At 35.5% G+C, this 25,505-nt stretch overlaps 1 protein-coding gene across 1 annotated transcript in view; it reads left to right on the forward strand.

The window, feature by feature from the left end:
* The window catches only part of KLHL1 (kelch like family member 1), a 566,614-nt gene that overhangs the window by 522,284 nt on the left and 18,825 nt on the right, over positions 1 to 25,505 (forward strand). The gene's annotated exons all lie outside the window — the stretch shown is intronic.

Here is a 25,505-nt window from a genome sequence, read left to right on the forward strand (position 1 = left end):
AATTATTCTTGTTGGATGAGAACGTATTATGGCTGAGTGATGGGATGTTCTTCTATAGCATATTTTTTCTCCTTTTTTCCTGAATGAAGTTGGCAAAGGAATTACTCTGTCTGCAGATTTATCCATGCTTCCTGGAAACCCCTTGAATTGGTATTATGTCTACAGTCACACAATTTTATTCCTGAGACGAGTCACATGAAAAGTCTTAGATTGTACACAAGGGTGAGGTGTGGTGAGTGTGAATATGGGAAGGGCAAAGAAATAAGATACTATCCCTGATGAAGTAACACTTGATAAAAGAGCTGTGACTAGGTTGAGGCTACTGAGACTTTGTCCTGAAGCATCAAAGCTTAAACAGATTGCATTATCCTGGGAAGTGTAAAGAAATGTATTTAGCCTCTAGTTAGCAAGTATACTTATTTATATTAGGGGAAACCTACTAGATAATATTTCTGTAGTTGTGTCCTGGGTGAGCTCCTATTCAGTCCAGCTAAATCCTAGTCTCTTTCCCAGCAGTGGCTTTTTCAACAGCAAACTTAATAAGTTCCATCCATGAGGATAATATCTTGTGATTTTTGCATCCATGGGACATCATTTCACATCCATGGTTTCTTCTTGTGTTCTTTCCATACCTCCCTTAAACTGCACCCTGCCAGAATTTCTGGTTATGACTCTTGTCCTTACTCAGGAAATAAAATGATTAGAATTCAATGAAGCTGATTTTCCTCTTTGGGTCCATGAAATAATATCTAGCGGTTCTAAGGATCTATCTTTCTTAGTAATACTGTGGAAAAAATATTCAGCATCCACTCCTACTCTATTTTTTTTTTTGCTGAGTGATTGATCTAATACCTGAAAGAAAAGTAGTATTGATGTCTCACTTCATAAAGAGGATAACCAGCTTCTTTAAAAGAGTGATCCAATTTGATACTTCCTGACCAAAGGTGTGTGGATAGGCACTTGTTGGGAAGAACATTTTACCAGCTTGAAAAATTAGCTAAATAATAAGCAGTATCTACCTAAAACCATCAGAAAACATTATATACAATGGGAATAAGCTAGATGCATTTCCAATAAGATCAAGTGTGAAACAAGGATGTCTTTTATCACCACAGTTATTCAATACAGTACTAGAAATGTTAGCTGTAGCAACAAGAGAAGAAAAAGAAACTGAAGAAATTAGAATAGGCAAAGAAGAAATCAAGTTATCTCTTTTTGCAGATGATGTGATGAAATACTTAGAGAATCCCAGAGAATCAAGTAAAAATCTACTTGAAATAATAAACAACTTTAGCAAAGTTTCAGGTACAAAATAAACCCACATAAACTATCTGCATTTCTATATATTAGTAACAAAGCCCAACAGCAAGAAATAGAAAGAGAAATCCCATTTAAAGCTTCGGTAGACACTATCAAATATCTGGGAGTCTACCTGCCCATACAAACTCAGGGACTATATGAACACAATTACAAAACACTTTTCACACAAATAAAGTCAGATATAAGCAAGTGGAAAAACATCAGTTGCTCTTGGGTAGACAGAGCAAATATAATAAAAATGATAATTCTACCTAAATTAATTTTCCTATTCAGTGCCATACCAATCAAAGTACCAGATAATTATTTTCTAGAGCTAGAAAAAAATATTATTAAAATTCATCTGGGAAAACAAAAGGTCCAGAATATCAAGGGAACTAATGAAAAGAAATGCTAGGGAAGGTGGCCTAACCCTACCAGATCTCAAATTGTTTTATAAAGCAGCAATCATCAAAACCACTTGCTACTGGCTAAGAAATAGAGGGGTAGTCCAGTGGAATAGATTAGGTACTCAAGACACAGTAGGCAATGAATATAGCAATCTACTGTTTGATAAACGAACCACCCCTGCTTCTGGGATAAAAACTCACTGTTTGACAACAATTGCTGGGAAAACTGGATAACAGTGTGATGGAAACTATGCATAGACCAATGCCTGACATTGTATAAAAGAATAAAGTCCAAATGGGTACATGATCTAGGTATAAAGATTGCTACTATAAACAAATTAGGGGAGTAAGGAATAGTGTATTTGTCAGATTTATGGAGAATGGAGAAATTTTTGACTAAACAAGAGACAGAAAACATTATAAAATACAAAATGGATAATTTTGATTACATTAAATTATAAAGTTTTTGCACAAACAAACCCAATGCAACCAAGATTAGGAGGGAAGCAGAAAAATGTTTGCAACTAATGTCTGTGATAAAGGTCTTATTTCTAAAATGTATAAAGAACTGAGCCAAATTTACAAGAATACAAGTCATTCTCCAATTGATAAATGGTCAAAGGATATGAACAGACAGTTTTCAGAAGAAGAAATTAAAACTATCTAAAGTCATATGAAAAAATGCTCTAAATCACTATTGCTTATAGAGATGCAAATCAAAACAACTCTGAGGTTCCACATCACTCCTATCAGATTGGCAAACATGACAAAACAGGAAGATGATAAATGTTGGAGAAGATGTGGGAGAGTTGGAACACTAATTCATTGTTGGTGGAGCTGTGAGCTAATCCAACCACTCTGGAGAGCAATTTGGAACTATGTCCAAAGGGCTACAAAAATGTGCATACCCTTTGACTCAGCAATATTACTTCTGGGACTGAATCCCAAAGAAATCATAAAAATGGGAAGGGGTCCCACATGTACAAAAATATTTATAGCACCTCTCTTTGAGGTGGCCAAAAACTGAAAATCAAGGGGATGCCCATCAATTGGGAAACGGCTGAACAAGTTGTGGTATATGAATGTAATGGAACATTATTGTGCTATGAGAAATGATGAACAGGAAGATTTTAGAAAGGCCTGGCAAGACTTATATGAACTGATGCTGTGTGAAAGGAGCAGAACCAGGAGAACTTTGTACACAGCAACAACTACAGTGTGTGAGGAATTTTTCTGGTAGACCTGATAACTCTTCATAGCAATGCAAGAACCTTAAAAATTCCCAATGGACTTTTGAGGCAAAAAGCCTTCCACATCCTGAGAAAGACATATGGAACTCGATCGCAGAATGAAGCAGATCATTTTCTTTTCTGTTATGTTTTGTTTTGTTTTGTTTTATGGTTTCTTCCATTCATTTTAATTCTTTGATTCAACATGACTCAGGTGAAATTGTATTTAATAAGAATGTATGTGTAGAACCTATATAAGTTTGCAAGTCATCTGGGAGAGAGAGTGGAGAGAGGGGGGGAAGAAAGAAGGAGAAAAAAATTAAGATATATGGAAGTAATTGTAGGACACTGAAAACAAAGTAATTATTAAAAAAAACCAAAAAAATCTAAAAATAAAAGAAAATTTGACTAAAAAAAGGAATTTAATCATTGAAATCTATAATCCAAAAGGAAAAAAAAATCACATTCTCTGTGAATTTGATGTTTCCCTTCCCAAGATTTCTCCTTTTCCTTAGTTCTCAGCTTCTATCTTTTGAGTTGAGAGTCATGAAGTTAAGACACGAAAAGCATTGCAGTCAGCTATAGAGCATTTAGATATATTGCCACTGTGCCAATGTTACTGGGTTTGAAAATAAAGTTCACTTTGAAGACAGGCTTGCATTCCACTTCCAGATAGATGGCTAGTCTTGCTCAAGGTTACACCTGGGCCATAAAGAAAAGTGCACAAAGTTGCTGCTCCTAGGCAATGGAGTGATTTATCTTCTATGTACCCACATACTAATTTGCCCTGGGATATGAATTACATCTTCACTTATCTGGGCAACTGGGTGGTACAGTGGGCAGAACACTGGGCCTGAAGTCAAGAAGACTCATCTTCCTGAATTCAAATATGGTCTCAGATACTTAACTAGCTGTGTGACTCTGGTCAAGTCACTTGACCCTCTACCTCAGCTCATCAGTAAAATTATCTAGAGAAGGAAATGTCAAACCACTCTACTATCTTTACCCACAAAACTCCAAATGGGGTCACAAAGAGTAGGACACAGTTGAACATGAACAACAATGTGTTACAGTAGAGAGATCTATGGATTTAGTCAGAAGACCTCCAGGGCTGAGAGACCAGGATAGTGAGCATTCTAGGTCATCTATGATGAGTAATGTTTCTCCTAAAGAAAATAATATTTGGAGAAGAAAGCAGTGGGAATTATATAACAGCTATTGAAGAATCTGAAGGTTTTCCTCAAAGGAAAATGAGGAATGACCCTTGTGTTTTTTGGCCCTAGAGGACAGACCTAGCAAGAAGACGACTGGCAATTGCGAAAAGGTAAATCTACAGCTGATGTAAAAGAAAAAAAGAAGCTTTCTAGATAATTAGAGCTTTTTAAAAGTTAAATTAGAAAGTTCTCCCTGATTAGAGATCTTTAACTATGGGCTAGATGACCATGTATCCGGTATATTATTGAGGGAATTTTTATTTGAAGGAAGAAATGAAATGAGAAAGAAAAAAAAGAATTTATTAAGTGAATACTATCTGCCAGATACTCTATTAAGTGCTAGATGCAAATATATGCAAAAAGAAAGATAGATCTCCTTCTCTGAAAACTTGCATTCTAATAGTGGAAGACAACATGCAAATATAAAAGAGAGGGCTGAAGAGTGATGGGTGGGGTTAAGTGGGGAGAGAAGGAAAGGATCCATCATGTTACTGTTGTTTAGTCATTTCAGTGGTGTCTTCCTCTTAATGACCCCTTGGGGTGGAGGAGGGGAAGGATTTCTTGGCAGAGATACTGAAACACTTAGCCAAGTCCTTTTCTAGTTCATTTTACAGATGAAAAATTGAGGCAAATAGGGTTAAGTGACTTGCCCAGTCTCACACAACTAATAAATGTCTGAGATTGGATAAACTCATGAATAGGAGCCTTCCTAATTCCAAACCCAGTGCTCTACCCACTGTGCCACCTAGCTCTCACTAGGAAGTGTTTTTTGAAGTCTGGAAGCCAGAATTTCAGACAGGAGAGGAATGCAGGCTGAAGAACTCACCAATGCAATACGTTGGGTGGCTGGGATAGGGATAAAAGGCTCCATTGGCTGTTGACACAACAGCAGGGCCATGGTTTGAAAGTCTGGAAACCAAGAACAGGGTAGGAATAGCATACTCCATTATGTACATGTGACTTGATGTTTATGACCTTTGAGTGCCTCCGAGTTCCAATGTTGAAATCTCGTTGTAACCCTGAAATTCTGTGGTTGAGTAACATGAGTTTGAATTGCAGGTTTCTTATTTATTGATGGTGGACATTGAACAAGTCATTTAACATCTCCATGCCTCATTTTCTCGTGCAGATTTCTAAATGTGAACTAGGTTTTCTTTAAAGTTTCTTCTGTATGTATTACCTGTGAACCTAGACTTGTGTAAACAGTCAGGAAAAATAGAGAGGAGATTTGAGGAAGGAAGAATAAAATTCTCATACTCCTGTCAACTCACATATTTGAATAGATAGTGTAAATGCTGCTAATTAAATGACACTTTGAAGACGTATTTCCAGTCTAAGTTCCCCTTCTGAAATATTGAAACGTGGAAATATGAAAGGTAGAGAAAGAGTATAACTTGTACCTCTCCTGTCACAATCATGCACATATGAATAGTTGATGTAAATGCTGCTAATGAAATGGCAACTCACTCAATTTCACCCTGGGTTTCTCGTTTAAAAAAAAAAAAATGAAATGCGGGCTGTGTGCAGAGTCATAAAGAATTTGGCCCAGGAATAAAATCATGTTACAAAAATTTGCCTTAAGCAAGTTTACCTATTCTTAAGTTATAGGAACTCGTGTAGAAGGAAAAGCTGTTTATGGAATGCAAATGCACACTGCAGCATCATGATTCTTATCAAAGCTATTAGTACGTGTCATATAAATGGAATTTTGTTTTTGCTATATTTACAATATATTTCCTATATTGTTCATTTAGCATGTAAATAGTCAGTAAATCAAGACATCCAATCGACAGTAGGAGGGTGTAAGAGCCATTATACTACATCACTGCAGTGATTTATGGATTATAAAATAATCTAATATAGTTTAGTGAGGTGTCTCATAGAGTTTAAAAAATATTTTATAATATTGAAAATAGAAAACATTAAATAATTCACAGGAGGATCATAGCTAAAATTTCCAATTTTTCTCCAATGAGATAGATTTTGAAGGAGATATAAAATGTTTTAAAATTTATCCAAAGGATAATAAAGTAATACAACCTATCACAACAACCATAACTCACTTCTATAGCTACTTCAAACTTTCAAAGCACTTTCCTTCCAACAACCTTATGATACTGGTAATGAAAACATTATTATCCCTCTCTTACAGATTAGAAAACAGAGGTTCAGATAAGTTTAATAACTTGCTGAAGGTCACATAGTTTAGTAAGCATCCCAATGCTGGCCTCCAACCCATTTTCTCTTGACTTCGAGTCCAAGGCAGTATCCATTACACCAAATACTTCACCGATACCTAGGGTCACAAAACCCTAGAATCTCAGAATTGGAAAGGTTCTCAGAGTCCATTAGTTCAACTGTACTTGTACCTGTATCCACATCCATCTTCTGTCATCCTGATCAAGCAGTCATTCAGCTTTTCCTTAAGGCCACTAATGTGGAGGAAATCACTACCTACTGAGATAGTCGATTACTTTTTGCATGGCTTGGTTATTAAAAAAAAGATTTTCCTTAGACCAAAATTGAATATGTCTCTCTGAAATTTCCTCATATTACTCTTAATTCTGTCTTTTAGGGCAAGCAAAACAAATCTAATGCATCTTCTCTATAATTGAACTTTAAATATTTGTAGATAATCATAATAAGCATTCTCCATCTTTTCTTCATGCTAAGTTCCTTCCATTTATTTTATGTAATAATCACAATATTCATCAAAACCTGATTGTCTTTCTCCTACTACTCTACTGCTGCTTTGTGTCCATCCTAAAATGTATGCAATCCTGGAATTTAGTCCTGGAAATGAACACAATTATCTGGATATAGCCTGACCAAGGAATGGTATAATGGAAGTGTTACCTTCTGTTCTTTCAGATTATTTTTCTTTCTTTCTTCTTTTAAAATTTATTTTCAATTCATGGAATAGTACTGGCACTTCCAAAATACAGTATAGTACATACATATACATATCTACATATGTACATACACATATGCTTATGTACATATGTGTATATATGCATGCATAGGTGCATGTATATATTTGTGTGTATAAACGATGTATAAATAAGCATATATGTACATATATACACATATGCATATACACATACACATACATATATATATTCTTTGTCTAGATGTGCATAGTTTTTCTTATGTCCTTTATTTAGTTGCTTAATAATTCTGAAAAATATATTGCTGCTATCATATGCAATTAACTCTTCATCATTTTGTGCAAGTCTTTCCATGCCTTTCTACAACACTCCTTCAGAATCATACACCACAACTGGTTCAGCCACTTCCAAGTTGACAAGTATCCCTGCAAATTCCAGTTCTTTGCCACCACAAAGAGAGCTGTATAAACATTCCCTACTTTCCAGTGAAGCTGGAGATCACATTTTCTTTATGTCTGCCATGATACACTATTGACACAGTGAGACTGTTGCCCTCTGAAACCTCAGATTTTTTTTTAATATAAATTGCTTTTTGCCCAGTAATCCTTTACCCATCTTAAAATTGTGACATTGATTTTTTTTTGACCCAAGGCATAGTAGTTTACATTTGTTCCTATAAAATTCCATTTTATTAGATTTAGTCCATTTTCTATGCTTTTGAGATCTCTCAGAATTCCTATTATTTGGTTCAATGTGTTAACTACCCTCAAACTTTAGATCATCTATAAATTTAATAGACATGGCATCTGTGCTAATAAGTTGATTTTTTTTTGAAAAATATAAATATTATTGGGTCAAAGGCAAGGCTCAGGTACTTTAAGTAGAAACTTTCCTTAAAAGAAACATAATCACTGGAAATGTAATAGGAAAAATATAGTGTAGTCACATAAGCCTGTAATAAAGGATACCAGAATGCAGTGTAAGTCATTAAATATTTTACTTAAGGGAGATTTTGCCACTTATTGTTTTTTAATGTATTGATATATTTGGTTTGAATACAATAGACACTTCCCAATAAGCATCCAGGTATACCTTCCTGCAGAGTACATATCTCTGTCCAAAAATCTTATCTTTAACTTTAAAAGTACATTTCAAACATTAGCAATTGTTAGTGTATTTGTCTTGTATGACAAGAACTTCATTACTTCTTCATTATTGAGGATATTTGCATGTCTGTAGTCATTTTATATATTGTTCTTCTGGCTTTTATTTCTTCACTCTTCCTTGATGGAAATCGTTGAGTTTTTTGATATTTATCACTGCTTAAAATGCAATAAAATTCCATTATGTTCATTTTCCATAATTTATTCAGTTATTGGGCATGATTTTTATTTCTGAATTTTTGTGACAGGTAACCATAGCTCTATGAACATTTTTAAACATGTGGAGAACACCTTTCACGTTGCCAATAATCTTATTAAAATGTAATCCAATTAGTGGAATCTCTAAAGTTAGAGGGTTCTGACAATGTATTTGCTCCTGTGGCTTAATTCCAAATGGTTTTCAAGGACACTTGAATCAATCCATAGGTCCACCTATAATTAATCAGTGTCCCTCTCTTCTCACAGTCTTTCATAAAATGAAACTTTCCATCTTTTCTTTCCCTTATTTCCTTGATGTGTGAGGTACTACTTTACAGAATATTTCCTTTTCTTTGATTATTAGTGATTTTGAAATTTTTTCAAGATATTATTTCCGTTTTGGAGTTCTTTTAAAATTATTCTTATATTTTGACTACTTGCCTATTAGGAAAGATCTCTAAGTCAGCATAAATGATGTTAGTTTCCTGTATATTTTGGGGTGTTTTATTTTTAACACAGAAATATAATACAAAGACTTTTTTTTCCAATTCATATATTTTCTTAGTTCTTGTGGAATGTGTTACTTGTGCACCAGATTTTGCTTCATATAATTGAGATATCTATTTTACCTTTTCATTGTCTTTTCTATCCCTTGTCTAATAAAAAATCTACTCCCATCCATAATTGTGAAATATACAAATTTCCATTATCTTCTTTTGTCGTAGCATGACTTATTATAATTAGTTTATTTTTTTCATTGTGGAGCTATTGTAGGATTAGGCATAACATTATTCTAGGCATTTTCATTTTTAAAAATTTTTTACCACACAGGTTTCTAGTTCTTTCAATAGCTCTTGGCAAATAGGGTCCCTTTTTCCATTAACAAGTTTATGTGGGGGAGGAGCCAAGATGGCCTAGTAGAAAGACGCACATACACATAGCTCCGAACCCATAACTCACAGAACGGCTAGAGGGGACCAACCCACCGTGAATTCTGCACCCAGAGGCCACGGAATATTGGAGCGAGGGAGATTTCTGTTCCGGAGAGACCTGCAAACCTCTCGCAGGGGGTCCTTCGCCCTACGGACTGGGCGCCGGGACTGGGAGCTGACAGCAGCCCTGCAGCGGCTGCGATACCATGAGGAAAAGATCTGAGCGGGCTTCGGGGACGGGACCTCCAGCAGCCACGCGGGTCCCTCCACCCAGAGAGGGACCTGCAAACCTCTCGCAAAAGGTCCGTCCAGAGGCCAGCCCGGACCTGCAGCAGCCACGGCTCCGAGAGGTACAGATTCGAGCAGACTTCAGAGACGGGATCTCCAGCGGTGGCACAAGCCCCCCCACTCACAGGTGACGAGGGTCGGTGAGAGAGTCTCTTTGGCGGGTCGAGAGGGGAGTGGGGTGTCCCCATGGCTCCGGGGGCCCCCCCCGGGGGATAGAAGCTGAGAGGTGGCTGCAGACAGGGGCTCCCCAAGCGGGCAGGAGCCTGGATCCATTGTGGAAGGTCTATGCATAAACCCCCTGAGGGAACACAGCCTGAGAGGCGGCCCTGCCCCGACCTGACCATCTGAACTTAATTCTCACACTGAATAGCAGCCCTGCCCCCGCCAAAAGCCCTATGGCGGGAAGCAGCATTTGAATCTCAGTCCCCAAACGCTGGCTGGGAGGACCAGGAGGCAAGGTGGGTGTGAGGAGAATATTCAGAGGTCAAGCCACTGGCTGGGGAGAATGCCCAGAAAAGGGAAAAGAAATAAAACTATTGAAGGGTACTTTCTTGGAGAAAAGACACTTCTTCCCTTCCTTTCTGATGAGGAGGAACAATGCTTACCATCAGGCAAAGACACAGAAATCAAGGATTCTGTGTCCCAGCCCACCCAATGGGCTCAGGCCATGGAAGAGCTCAAAAAGAATTTTGAAAATCAAGTTAGAGAGGTGGAGGAAAAACTAGGAAGAGAAATGAGAGGGATGAAAGAGAAGCATGAAAAGCAGATCAGCTCCCTGCTAAAGGAGAACCAAAAAAATGTTGAAGAAATTAACACCTTGAAAACTAGCCTAACTCAATTGGCAAAAGAGGTTCAAAAGGCCAATGAGGAGAAGAATGCTTTCAAAAGCAGAATTAGCCAAATGGAAAAGGAGATGCAAAAGCTCACTGAAGAAAACAGTTCTTTCAAAACTGGAATGGCACAGATGGACGCTAAGGACTTTATGAGAAAGATAGATATCACAGAACATAGCGGGAAGATTCGAAAAATGGAAGATAATGTGAAATATCTTATTGGAAAAACAACTGACCTGGAAAATAGAATGAGGAGAGACAATGTAAAAATTCTGGGACTACCTGAAAACCATGATCAAAAGAAGAGCCTAGACATCATCTTCCATGAAATTATCAAGGAAAACTGCCCTGAGATTCTAGAACCAGAGGGCAAAATAAACATTCAACGAATCTGCAAAACGCCGCATGAAAGAGATCCAAAAGGAGAAACTCCTAGGAGCATTGTGGCCAAATTCCAGAATTCCCAGGTGAAAGAGAAAATATTGCAAGCAGCTAGAAAGAAACAATTCAAGTATTGTGGAAATACAATCAGGATAACACAAGATCTAGCACTCTCTACATTAAGGGATAGAAGGGAATGGAATAGGATATTCCAGAAGTCAAAGGAACTAGGACTAAAACCAAGAATCACCTACCCAGCAAAACTGAGTATAATACTTCAGGAGGAAAAATGGTCTTTCAATGAAATAGAGGATTTTCAAATTTTCTTGATGAAAAGACCAGAGCTGAAAAGAAAATTTGACTTTCTAACACAAGAATGAAGAGAACCATGAAAAGGTGAACAGCAAAAAGAAGTCATAAGGGACTTACTAAAGTTGAACTGTTTACATTCCTACATGGAAAGACAATATTTGTAACTCTTGAAACATTTCAGTATCTGGGCACTGGGTGGGAGTACACACACACACACATGCACACACGCACACATACATAGAGACAGAGTGCACGGAGGGAACTGAAGAGGATGGGATCATATCTCAAAAAAAAAAATGAAATCAGGCAGTGAGAGAGAAATAATGGGAGGAGAAAGGGAGAAGTTGAATGGGGCAAATTATCTCTCATAAAAGAGGCAAGCAAAAGACTTATTAGTGGAGGGATAAAGAGGGGAGGAAAGAGAAAAAACATGAGGTCTACTCTCATCACATTCCACGAAAGGAAAGAATAAAATGCACACTCATTTTGATAGGAAAACCTATCTCATAATACAGGTGAGTGGGGGACAGGGGCACAAGCAGAGTGGGGGGGAGGATGGAGAGGAGGGCATGGGGAGGAGAATGCAATCCGAGGTTGACACTCATGAGGAGGGAAAGGATCATAAGAGAATAGAAGTAATGGGGGACAGGATAGGATGGAGGGAAATATAGTTAGTCCTATACAATACAACTAGTATGGAAATCATTTGCAAAACTACACAGATTTGGCCTATATTGAATTGCTTGTCTTCCAAGGGGAAGGGGTGGAGAGGGAGGGAGCTAAAGATGTTGGAAATCAAAGTGTTAGGATCAAATGTAATGTTCTTACCACTGGGAAATAAGAAATACAGGTTAAGGGGTCAAGAAAGCTATCTGGCCCTACAGGACAAAAGAGAAGACGGAGACAAGGGCAGGGAGGGAGCATAGAGGGGAGAGCAGATTGGTCACAGGGGCAATTAGAATGCTTGGGATTGGGGGAGGAGGGGATAAAAGGGGAGAAAATTTGTAATCCAAAATTTTGTGAAAATAAATGTTAAAAAAAAAAAACAAGTTTATGTGAATTTATCAAACACTAGATATGAAATTATTCCTTTGTAGTATCTCTGCAGACCCTCTTACTTCCTCCCCTATTTTTGTTCTCAACAAGTAATATTTTATTCCACCAAATGAATTTTTTAAATTAACCTTTCCAATTCTTAGAAATATTTTTAATTATATGATGAAGATAAATCTGTAGCATAATATTGGTAGTAGCATAATTTTTATTATATTGATTTTCCATGCACATACAATCTCTGACTATTAGTATATTTAAATTCTATAAAGAATGAATATTTATGCAAATTTGTAGTTTTGTTCCCACATATTGAATTCATCCAGCTATTATCTCAAGGGAAAACTTGTCACTCTAACCCTTTTTTCTAGATTTTTTTTGGTAATATGTAGAAAGTTGATGATTTTCTGGGTTTCTTTTTTACTCTGCTAATTTAAGAAAAATAATAACAATTTTGATTTCTTAAAAAGGAATTTTCTAAGTAAACCATCATACAATTTGAAAATACAGATAATCTGATTAAGCCCATGCTTACTTGCTCATCTTCTGTTTTTCCTTATTGATAAAGCTATCTAACACTATTTCAAATCATGATGGGGACAGTGGCCATCTTTGCTTTATCTGTCATGTTACTAGAATGTGTTCTCTTCCTCATTACAAATTATACTAATTCTTGATTTTAGGTAAACATTTTGCCAAGTTTAGAAAATGTTTATTTATTCTTAAACTTTGTCATTTATGTAAATAAACTTTATTAAAGCTTTTTCTAATACTTTATATATTCATGTCATCCTAAATTTTTGTACTATGTTATTATAATTCTTTTTTTTCCTTCTTGAGTTAGTCTAGCATTATTGGTGTAAATCCAAGTGGAGAGCAGTAAATAATATTTTTCAGAATATCATTAAGGTATTTTTTCAACACGGTATATTATTTAATACTTTGTTTGAGTATTAGTTAATGACATTAGTGAATAGCTTTCTTTCTCTTTTTTATCCCTCCTGGTGTGAGTATCAGGGCATTTTTTCTTCATATAATGATTTTGGCAATGTTTTTTTTCTCTACTTTTGCAAATATTTTACATAAGAAAAATGTTTCATTGTTAAATGTTGGGTGGAATTCACTTGAGACTTCATTGGGGCAACTTTTTAAAAAACATATTTTGATGCATATGCATGGTTTATTTAACATAGTGTTTAGATTTTATGTTTGCTACTATGCTAATCTGCATATTTTGTGTTTTTATAAACTCATTTCATATGTTTTAATTTATTGGCATGTAACTGCTATAGGAGCTCCTAATCATTTCCTTTATTATACCTATATTTAGTGTGAATCCTATTTTCTAATTTTGATATCGATTTTTTCTTTTAAATTTATCTATGCATTTTTAAAAATAGCTCTTAATTGTACTTATAAACTTAACAGGTTTTGTTTTGAATTTTGTGCATTTTAATTTTTCAGAATTTGTACTTTGGAGTTTGTTTAGGAATAATTAATTTGCAACACTGTGGATTTAGTTGTTAGTCTGTTCAACTTACTGGTCATATCAGTCTCTCTATTTTTGATATATGGTTAAAGAGATAAAATTTCTTCTAAAGATCAGTTTAATTATCTTCCAACAATTGTAATAGGTTGTGCCATCATTACATTCTTACCAAAGTTATCATTTTCTGAAATAGTGTCATTTATTTTTCTATAATTTGTCCTTTGATCCATTCATTATGTATTTTGTTCGCATTTCTTTTGTTAATTATGTTATACTCCATAAAGAATGCACTCAATATTTCTAGTTTTTTACATATATATCAATGACTTTTTATGCCCTAAAAAATTTATATAATTGTTATGAAATATTTTAAAAATAGGTATTATTTTTAAAAATTCCAAAGACCTATAATGAATAATGTTCATATCTTTAATTGCTTTATTGTTCATCTTTATGTTAGAATTGTCTAAATTTAATATATTTTGAAATTCTCCCAAATTCATTCTTATTAGGTAGATATTCCAGCAGCTATCTCAATATTCCCCTACAGAAAATTTTAAAATAATACTTAAATCAAATCTGGAATAACAGAGCCAACAAAAGGTCAAGATGAAATATTTTCCCAGCTCAAGACAATTTATGGTGTTTGAAGAAGCAGCATCAACAACAGCTGTAGCTTTGAGAATTCTTAAACCAGAGATGGTTAGGGTTTCTGACAATGGGTCACAAAGAGACTTCAGAGGATCTCTATACTAGTACTGAATGCAAGACTTGATGCTGTTTTGCAACTTTACTACTTATACCTATTCCCAAGTCATAGATCTAGGGCAGAGAAGACTATTTGCTGACCCAAGAGAACCAGAGCCCTAAGAAGCAGTATTTATTTAAGTCACAAGGGATAAGGATCCCTGAGAAACAGTATTCCTTTTGGTTACAAGTGAGAAAAGGCCCTAATTAATGTTGCTTCTGCTCTCAAGGGAACAGTGACCATGTCTCCCCATGGATCACACCATTTTGGAAGCACTAAAAACTTCTAAACTCCCAGAACAAGTTCTGAAAGTGCAATGCAAAAAAGCCAAATGCTCACACACCTATCCGCTTCCAATGCTACCTTGAGAACAAACTCAAATTTTAACGTAAAGTTCAAAAGTTAAGAAACACTGTGGGGAAGCAAAAAAAAAAAAAAAAAAAAAAGAATCTGATCAAAAGAAGTTATTAAAGTGACTAGGAAGAGCAGGGCACAAAGTTAGAAGACATGACGTTAAAAGAGATGCAAGCAAAACCTCAAAGGAAAAACAAAAGTGATTTAGAAAAATGACAAAAAGATACTGGAAAAAACTTTTAAAAATGATTTTGAAAATCAAATAGGAATAGTAGAGGAAAAATTAGGAAAAGAAATGAAAACAGTGCAAGACAACTATGAAAAGATAATAACAACTTGGTAAAAGAGATACAAAAATGATGAAGAAAACAACACCTTAAAAAATCAGAGTTTGCCAAATAGAAAAAGGAATACAAAACTTCATCGAAGAAAATAATTTCCCAAAAAATAAAATTGGACAAGTGGAAGATAACTCTGTCATCCATTAAGAAACAATTTAAAACAAAATGAAAATAATGAAATAAAAGAAAATGTGAAATATCTGATTAGAAAATCTTCTGACCTAGGAAAGAGATTAAGGAGAGATAATTTAAGCATTACTGCACTGTCTGAAAGCCAGGAACAAAAAAAAAAAAAAAAGAGCTTGGACATCACATTTCAAAAGAATATTAAAAAAAATTGTCTTGATATCCTAGAACCAGAGTATAAAATAGAAATTGAATGAATCTGCTGATTATCTTCTGAAAGAGATCTCAAAATGAAAAGTCAATGGAATATTGCAGCTAAATTCTAGACTTAACCATAAACATTTACATATCATAGAGCCATTCAGGGTCACACAAGCTTTCACATCATCCATGTTAAAATAGCAGATGGCTTAGAATACGATATTCTGTAATACACAGAAGTTAAGATTACAAAGAAGAATAACTTACCCACAAATCAGTATGATACTGAAGGAAGGGGGGAATGGATTTTTAGTGACATAGAGAACTTAAAGTATTCCTGATAAAAAAGACCAGAGATAAATAGAAAATTTGACTTTCAAATCCAAGACTCAAGAGAAGCAAAAAAAGTTAAAAATGAAAGAAATACCATAAGGGAAGCAATAAGGTTAAACTGTTTAGATTGTTATAATATATACAACAGATAATATATGCAACTCCTAAGCACTTTATCATCATTAGAGAAGTTAGAAAGACCACACATAGAGGGCATAGGATTGAATCAATTATTTTAGCAAGATCTCAAAAAAATGGATGGGAAAGAGTTGTCCTGGGATAAGGGTGAAGGGAAAGGAGGAATAAGGAAAATTATCTCACCTAGAAAAAAAGAACTTTACTAGAAAGAACTTTCAGAGTAAAGGGAAAAATGAAGGGGGGATCCTAGAACTTAACATTTTTATGAATTGGCTCAAAAAGGGCAGACTGTCTATGCACATTTATTTGTGTATAAAAATCTCTCTTATCTTATAGAGAATTAGGAGGGGAAGATGATAACAAAAGAGTGGATGAGAAAAAGACAGAGTAGATTAAGAGAAGCAGTAGTCAGAAGTAACACAGACTCTTTAGGAGGAACAGGTTAAAACTACAACCACAGATAAAACAAAAGAAAATAGAGTGGAGGAAAATGCACTGTTGGTAATTATGAGTGTGAATGAGATGAATTTGCACATATAACAGAAGTAGACAGAAAAATGGATTAGAAGAAATATACTTGGAACAGAAACAAACCATTAAAAATACAGGAGTAGAGCAGAATATATTGTACTTCAGCTGATGTAAAAAAGACAGGAGTAGCAGTCATGATCTTGGGTAATGCAAAAGCAAAAATAATACTAATTAAAAAAGATAATCAGGAAAATTACATCTTCCTAAAAAAAAACAACATAGAGGAGGAATAGCAACACTAAACATATAAGCACCAATAGCATCTAAATTCTTAAAGGAGAAATTAAATTAATTACAGGAGGGAATTGTAAAACTCTACTAGTGAAAGACCTCAAAGTCTCCTTCTCAGAGTAGATAATTGTAATGCAAAATAAATAAGAAAATTACACCACAGGCATTGGGGTAAGCCAGTGCAATGGCATGGAGATAAGAAATGAATGCCATGTGTAAGGCAAAGGAAAGATGATTTGATGGGATTGTAGAGTGTAAAAGAGAGAGTGATATAATAAGCTCAATAGAGACAAATTGAGATGAGCTTTAAAAGCCAAACAGAGGAATTTATATCTTATCTCAGAAGCAGGATAGAGACTCTGGTATTGAGCATGGGGGTGACTTGACAACTGTGTGGAAGATGGATGGGAGTGTAGATACTTGACCAAGGATCAATTATCATACCATTGTAACAGTTAAGGCAAAAGGTCTTTGTGAGTAGTAAAAAGGGGGTAAATTTGAGAAAAAGTTGTGGAATTAGAAAAGGTATGATCTGACAATCAATTGAATATGTGGAGTGGGTGTGGGAGAATGATGAGTTATGGATAATGTAAGATTGAGGCACTTGAAAGGTAATGGCAGTTTTGACAGAAAAAAGGGAAAAACAAACAAACAGGGAACGTGGGAAAAATAACATATATTGGACATACTAATGTTATGTCCAGGGCAAATATATAAGCAGCAGTTGGTGCTGTGAGACCAGAACTCAGGATAGATACCAAAATTGGATATATTAATCTGGGACTTCTTTAATAGATAAAATAGAAAGGATCCATAATAGAGCCTCAGGATATACCCACAACAAGGAGATGTTGTATAGATGATGACATCACAAAGGAGACTTAAAGGAGTAAAACACCAATGAGGAGGAATGCCAAGAAAGAGTAGTATTATTAACACTCAGAGGACAGAGAATATCAAGAAAAAGAGGAATTTCAACTGTATCACAGAGAGGTAAAAAAGGATGAGGACTAAGAAAAGACCACTGTATCTGACAATTAAGGACTCATTGGAACGGTGATGAGAACCAGGACAGAGTAATTTTATGTTAGCCAAGGATGAAAAAAATATCAAAATGGAGTATAAAAAGTCATTAAAAATATTGTCAAGATTCAAGAATGAAGACATCGTTAGAGTTCAAAAAGGATGAAGTTTGAAAAGAGGTCTGATATTCTAGAAAGTTGTATACAGTAGATGTCACCTTCATGTGTTTCAGGCTATATACTAGTTTATCTCAATCCCTTCTCTACTCCAAAGTTAATTAAGTCTGAAGGCATTAAATTTCACATATTTCATGTCATCTTACTCATATCAGTTTCAAAGTGGGAGGTTTACTTACCTTCTTGGCATACTCTGGACTTATATATCCTTTAGCCCTCTACATGCTGAGTACCAAATTCAAGCTTTTCCACTGATATTCATTAAAGCCATAAGTTTCCAGGACCTCATCCCAAGCAGTTGCTTCCATCTGAACACATATTCTTTTAGTAGAAGGATGAAGTAAGAAGTAAAAATTGGCATTTGTTTCAGAGGTTTTAAGTTTGATGGCTAAATTAAAATTTCAAAAGGCATTTATTATCATATTTTCCCAATGATTTGTTATTTACAAAAATCTAATTATTCCAATGATAAAATTATTTTTCTAATTTATTCCTTTCTTCATTGATAACATTTATTGATGTATTTTGTACATCCAAATATATCCCTCACCTGTCTTCCTCCTCAAGAATCATCTATGAAAACAAAGGGAAAAACAGGAAAAGGAAAAAAAACATTAAAAAAACTAACTGATGTATATTGACCCAGTTTGATTATATGTAATATTCTATGCTCATTAAGTCTATAACCCATAGTTTCCCACTTCTGTGATTTTGACTAAATTCTTATTAGAGTTAATTTTTCTTCATTTCCTCATATAGTTTATTTTTTTCTAAAGTCAATTTTTTTTTTATCTATTTGGCCTGATAGTCACTGGTTTTCTTCCTATGATCAAATCAAATTACAACTTAGTTTTAACCAATAACTTTTCTTTCTTAAATCCTGGTCACATATGATTTATAACAATCAGTTAAAATACAGCATGTGTGATTCATTTACTTATAAATTCCCAAACTAATATTTAAAAGCTATTTAATCATCTCAAGAGTTATATCAACATGGAAAAAAAAGTGAGTCTTTTTCAAAAGAGCAAAGAACCATTCATAGATTCTCTTTTGATTTAAAATCCTGTAAACCTGAATTTAGATTGTACTCCATTTTAGTAAAATGAATTTCCATAATTCACTACTCAGGTAAATATGGGTAAGAATCAGACTTTGTGATTCTATTGATAGAGGGAGCTCCTATATGATGAAAAACACACAACCAATGTAAATCAACATTATCTCTATATTTTATAATATTAGAGCATTTTTTGGAACTCTAAGAGATTAAGTAACTAGTGGAGAGTTATATAGCCCATTTGTGTCAGAGGTAGCACCTGAACCCAAGCCCTCCAATCAGCAAAGCCAGTTCTCTATCCACTATCATGCTGTCTACTCCCTATGCAATGTTGGGGAAATCGCTCAACCTCTAGGTTTCAGTATTCAAGAACATTAGATGAAATGGTCTCTAAAATTCTTTCTAGTTCATTTCATCTAATGCTCTTGAATTTGTTCATTTATTTATAGTCCTATGATTTAATCAGTGTGAGGGACAGATCTGTTCCACATAAGCAGAAACTATCTTGAACCTGCAGATGAGCCATTTCTGTCTCTGTTGCTTGAGCTAGTGACAGGTAAAGAGGCATAGGGTGTTTTCATTGAGGACCAGCACCTTGGTGTGATGTCTCCTGAGCCCTTTTGGGGCTCTTTCCACCTTTGGTGGTCACCTGCTCCACCCAACTCTCACCTGTGGTTCCAAGAAGATGCAGCATGTGCAGTGGCCACACCCTGGTAAATTTAACTGTTTCTACAGATGGGTCAAACCAGGTTGAGGGTAAACAGGGGGTCTCAAACCCACTGTTGAGTTAGGGGCCGGTCTACCCCAAGCATGTGAAAACTTCCTCTGGTGGAATGGGCAGATGAGAACAATTTGTACCAATAGCTCTGAAGGCAGCTGAAGCAGGCAATGTGGAGTGCTTAGAGCTTGGTTAGACACCAAAGACACCAAGGTCATCCACTACAGCCTAAGCCCTCACCAACTGTCTGGACTCTGTCCTGCCACTGGACTAGGATGACTCTAGAGGAGAGAGTGAAGCTGACGACTTCGTGCAACTCTGCCTCACTTAAATCCAATTTATGCACGAATCAAAAGACATCACCCATACCACTCAAGCTGAACTGGCAAGCATTCAAACTATGCTTCAGAGAGCGCAACTCTGATGGACTGGCCAAGTTGTTCAATAGTAAAATGTACACTTACCAAAAAGACTATTTTATAGAGAACTCAGATGGAGCAGGTGATCACATGGTGGTCAGAAAAAGAGATACAAGGACACTTTCAAGACCTTTGGATTGGACTGTGCAACATGGGAGACACTGGCACAGGACTGTTCAGGATGGCATGCCCACATCAGAAAAGGTGCTGTGCTCTATGAGCAAAGCAGAATGGAGACAGCACAAAGTAAACATAGGATGTTCAAATTTGGAGTATCCACCCCAAAAATTCATACGGACTATCCGTGCCCAATCTGGATGAGCATTTGGAGCTCATATTGGTCTTATCAACCACAGTTGGACACACTGAAACTTCACTTAATCATGGTGATGTCATTTTGTTCCACTTTGAAAATGAAGAACAACAACTGACAGGTAAAGGGACTTACTCATGGTCATATGGACTGTTTACGTCAGATATGAGTGGAACCCGTATCTTTACGACTAAGGTCAGCCTTTTATCTAATAGATCATTCTGGAATGACAGCAAAGCAAAACAACACCAAAAAAACAAAGAAACAAACAAAAAAACCCAATAGTCATAGTTTACAACTCCTGAAAACAAAATACTCACACTATCTTCACAGTTCTTTAAAGATAAACTAACCTCAGTTTTAAGAGGATCCTATGGCTCAAGTCATTACATTTTACTTCCAACTTTAGCGACTGTGCATAGTGTCTTCAGTTTCCTAAGAACTATAAACTATGGATTCTTTGATGTAATACTTTCATTGTAAGTCAACAAAGTCCAAGGTGAGTAGCTGGAAAGGAAGAATATTTAAATATAAGAAGGCATATATGTATACATATATACAAGTGTATATAGACATCTATACTTATAGATATATACATATATAGATACAGATACATAGAGATATTTCCATCTATCTACATATTTTAGCCATTTCAATCACATCTAACTCTTTGTGACCCCATTTGAAGTTCTCTTGGCAAAGTTACTGGACTAGTTTACCATTTCCTTCTCCAGCTCATTTTACAGATAAGCAAAGTAGGTCAAACAGGATTAAGTGACTTGTCCAGGTTCACACAGCTAGCGTGTGTAAGGACATATTTGAGCATGGCACTCTATCCTCTGTATCCATTAGCTTCCCATATCTACAAAATAGATTTATAAATATAGACATACCTAGTAGGTAAGGCTCAAAAGAATGCTTAGAACTGAATCCTATCAACAGAATGAGGATGAAAAGAAATTTACTATTGCAATTGATTAGAAAATTCTTTCCTTCTCTGTCTTATTTTCTTTCCTCAGCTAGAAAAACTGTTGATTTCGTCTTTGTATAATAACTTTGAGATTCCCTAGGCTACAGAGAATAAGAAAAAATATTCTACATTTAGAGAATAATGAATTTAAAGGTGAAGACAAGGAGAAATGTCACTGAGTGATATTGAATTATTTAACTGGAAACCCTCATGTACAGAGCATCTGAGAATAATTACTGTGAAAGAAAAAAAAAACTGCATAGGTTTTTGCTTTGGATTTTTTTTTGCTTGATTTTGCATGTTTTTTTTATCAATACATTAATTTAAATGCTGTCACTAGAACTAGGTATTTTTTTTGTTTTCTTAAAAGTTTTCTGTATGTCCTGGATTTGAAATAAAATACTGACTACCAGATTGAACATGCAAAAAATGTTTGTTAAGAAGCTATCACAGTCAATTTGGAATCCTTTGTTGTCAGCTTGCCACTCAAGTTTGAATTTTAATTATCCTAATAATGACAAGTCAAATCATGATCATGGCTCTACAGTACAAAATATTTAGTTTGATTTTCTATAACTATTCTTCCCCGTTCCTTAAGTGGGAGGGAAAATAAAAGTGGCAGTCTTTGCTTATGTCCCCATTCAGACTGTCCATCAGTTTGATAATTGAGATGGGGTCACTCACCTTTTGTCTCAGGGTGTCAGAAGGAACTGACAACGTTTACATTCCTTTCAGCAGAATAGAAGAAACTAAATTTAGCATCTAGTTCAAATGAACCATTGTTCATTCAGATGGTCCAATCTTTTAGATCTCAGGTGAGCTTCACCTCTCCCCCATTCCTTGTAGAAAGTCCTCTCCATCTCCAGAGGCCTCTCCCCTCATTCTCCACCAAATACAGACAATATCTGGATTAGTCTTTAAAAGTTAATTTCAGGGCAATTTTCATGCTCCTTGCCCCAGGCTCATTTTTTGAAACTTGCCCTAGGCATATTTTATGAAATTTGCCAGAGGCTGGGTAAATGTTAGTTATACTGCTGCTGGCCTCAGTGAATCAGAATGACTGAAGAGCTTGCTTGAATGTGCACCAGCAAAATGCATAAGTAGACCATTCTTCACCATTCTGCTCCTTTATGCCAATATAGGAAGCAAAAATATTGTCCCTAAATCAATAACCCTGAAGGCACTTTTTTCTCCCACTTAAAAATTTTATCTATAACATCCCTTTTTGTGGTAGCAAAATATTGTAAATTGAAGGGATGTCCATCAATTGGGGAATGTCTGAACAAGTTGTGATATATGAATGTAATGAAATACTATTTTGCAATAACAAATAATAAACAGATTTCTGAAAAATCTGGAGAGACATGTATGAAATGCATATGAAATGAGCAGAACTGGGACAACATTGTACACAGTTACCGGTAATGTTATGTGATCAGCTCTGAATGACTAGTCTCTTTTCAGCAACAGAATGATCCAAGATAAGTACAAAGGTTTCAAAAAGTAAAATGCTATCCATATTTAGATAAAGAATTGGTGGACTCTGATTGCAGATCAATGCATACTTTTTCCCCACTTACTTTATTTTTTTCTCATTTTTTTCTTTTTGATTGGTTTCTTCTTTCACAACTGTGACTAGTGAGGAAATATTTTTTCATGATACCACATGTATAAATTACATCAAATTGCCTACCATTTTCAGAAGAAGGGAGGGAAGAGAGGGAGGAAAAAATTTGGAACTCCAAATCTTGTCAAAATGAATGCTAAACATTTTCTTGACATGTAACTGGGGAAAAAAATAAAAGCTTTATTTGACAGAAAATATTCAACTAAAAAAGGGAAGCAATTGTTTCAGAAAGTGTTGTTGAAACAAATGGTTATAGGACATTATAACTATATGTGTGACCCAAAATTTCCCTGATAAAAAAAATTGACCACTTGCCCTATTTCTGAAAATGGATAGACTAGTAAGAAGATTATTGCTAATGTGCAAATATCTGTCCCTCCTCTCCCCCGGCTCCTCAAACACACATATTGGTTTGTACTTATAATCCTCTCTCTTGGAAACATTTTTGGAGTCCTTCAGTGTTTTCCAGTTTAGATGCAGCTTCTACGGAATCTGATTTAAAAGGAATTCTTACATTTTACAAGCAGCTTTGCAGCTGTTTTGATCCCCATCCATTTAATGTGAATCAGTTAATGAAACACATAGCAACTCCTTTGGAGACCTAAAATGAACAAAAATCTTCTGGAATCCTTTGGGGATGTGTAAAGTTTGGAACAAAGAGGGGAAAAAAGCAACATGCCTTTCAAAAATCTTCACAGCCAGCTCATTCTAATGATTGCCATTAACAGATGGAAATGATGTCATTTACAGCCAAGGAGATCTGGCCTTTGTGGCCCCGTTGCACCTGTAACAGGCAGGGAAGGGTAAAGTGCTTCTTCAATAATTGCTGTAGAGTGGGAAAACTTTCCACTTATCAGCCTAACGCTGTGCACATTAAATGGATGGACTGAAACGGGGAATTCAGCTAAAGACAAATTCTCAGAAATTTTTGCAATATGGAGGACCTATAGCATCTGTTCATGATTCCAGGACATTTAAAACAAAACTCTATTTCATTAATTTGCCGCTGAAAATTCAGAGAGTGGGAGGTGTCCGTGTAATTCAGTTCTCTTCTTCATTCCCTCCCCCACAAAAAATATCTTGTCAAATAATTTGTTGACTGAAAGTAATGATTACATTTCATGTACATTCATGTTCATTACATTTCATAATTCATAGAACTGTATGATAAAAACTGAGTTAATTGAATAATGTGAAAAACCATGTATCTGTCCTGGAAGGGTAGACTAAGCAGTCTTAGAGTGCGGAAGAACAGGATTTAAGTCCTCCCTCTGACAAAGAACTAATTCATACATATGTATAGATATACACATGTATATATGTATGTATGTGTACATATGTTCATGTCATATGTATCCTTAGACCAGTTTACGTATGTATATAGGCATGCATTACATGTATGTAGACATTGATAACCTTACCAACATATCTGGGTGCATGTATGAATAAGCCTTTTCTTACCTTTGTAGATAACAACTCACCCCTGGAAAGGTACCTCATCCCTCTGTCTCAGTTTTTCTCTCCTATAAAATGAGGGAGTTGAACTAGTCTTTTTTTTTTCCTAAGGTTTTTTTCCAAACTCTAAGATACTATGTGGGCTAATATAACGTTAATCTCTGAGGGCTGGAAATTACTCTCAGGCAAGTAGATAAGTTGTTGGATGAAGAGTGAATTAAGGAACGGTTTCCACAATTTTGGAGTAAAGTGCTAAACTTCTTTACATCTGTAACATTTGCAGACAAAAGGCTAAAAGTAGAATTTTTCCACTAAGATTAGTTCTAGGAATGGTTGTTAGACCTACAGTAATGTACTCACTCTCTTTCCTCCAATGGACCTGGCAAAATGAGTGGTCTGTCAAAGTCAGTCCATCCATGGATTTCTCTAATTTGTTGTTACATGTTTAGAAGGACAAACTATGCTGACTGACAGCTCAGACAATCAATGACAGGAAATGCAGAGGTACTGGAGAACGCACTATCTGACCTCCTCCCTCCTCCCTTCACAAATTTAGCCCAAAGAGAAAGTCCCAAACTGAAATCTGCTAAACAAGTTATATACAACTTCGCAAATGCTGAGGCTGTAGTAAATTCACCAGTTCCTTAGAGTACTGCTTAGTATATTTCTTGCTGTTTCATTCAAATAGGACTGGGAGGTAAAGAAATTTCCAAATGGAATTTGGGCCTCACAGTTTCCCTCTCACCATGGTGGTTTTGACTTTGGCCAAGAAACATCTCAAACAGTTTTCCTCTCTTGTTCATCCATCAAGCTAGAAGTGCTATGAAAATCTAACGTTGATTCAGAATGAACCAGGCTACATTTCTAAACAATGAGTTACTTTGGGCATATTCCTAAGCAAAACTGTAATACCAGTAGACTATATATCACCCCTTGGTGGCTGAAGTTTTCCTGCCAGTTCTGAATGGCATTTCAGGTGCCCATCCTCTCTCTTCATTATAGCTTAGATAGCCTGCATTTCATTCTTTCAAGAAGTTATTTTATTATAATCAAAT

This window comes from Notamacropus eugenii, chromosome 6 (genome assembly GCF_028372415.1).
Source record: "Notamacropus eugenii isolate mMacEug1 chromosome 6, mMacEug1.pri_v2, whole genome shotgun sequence".
NCBI classification, from domain to species: domain Eukaryota; kingdom Metazoa; phylum Chordata; class Mammalia; order Diprotodontia; family Macropodidae; genus Notamacropus; species Notamacropus eugenii.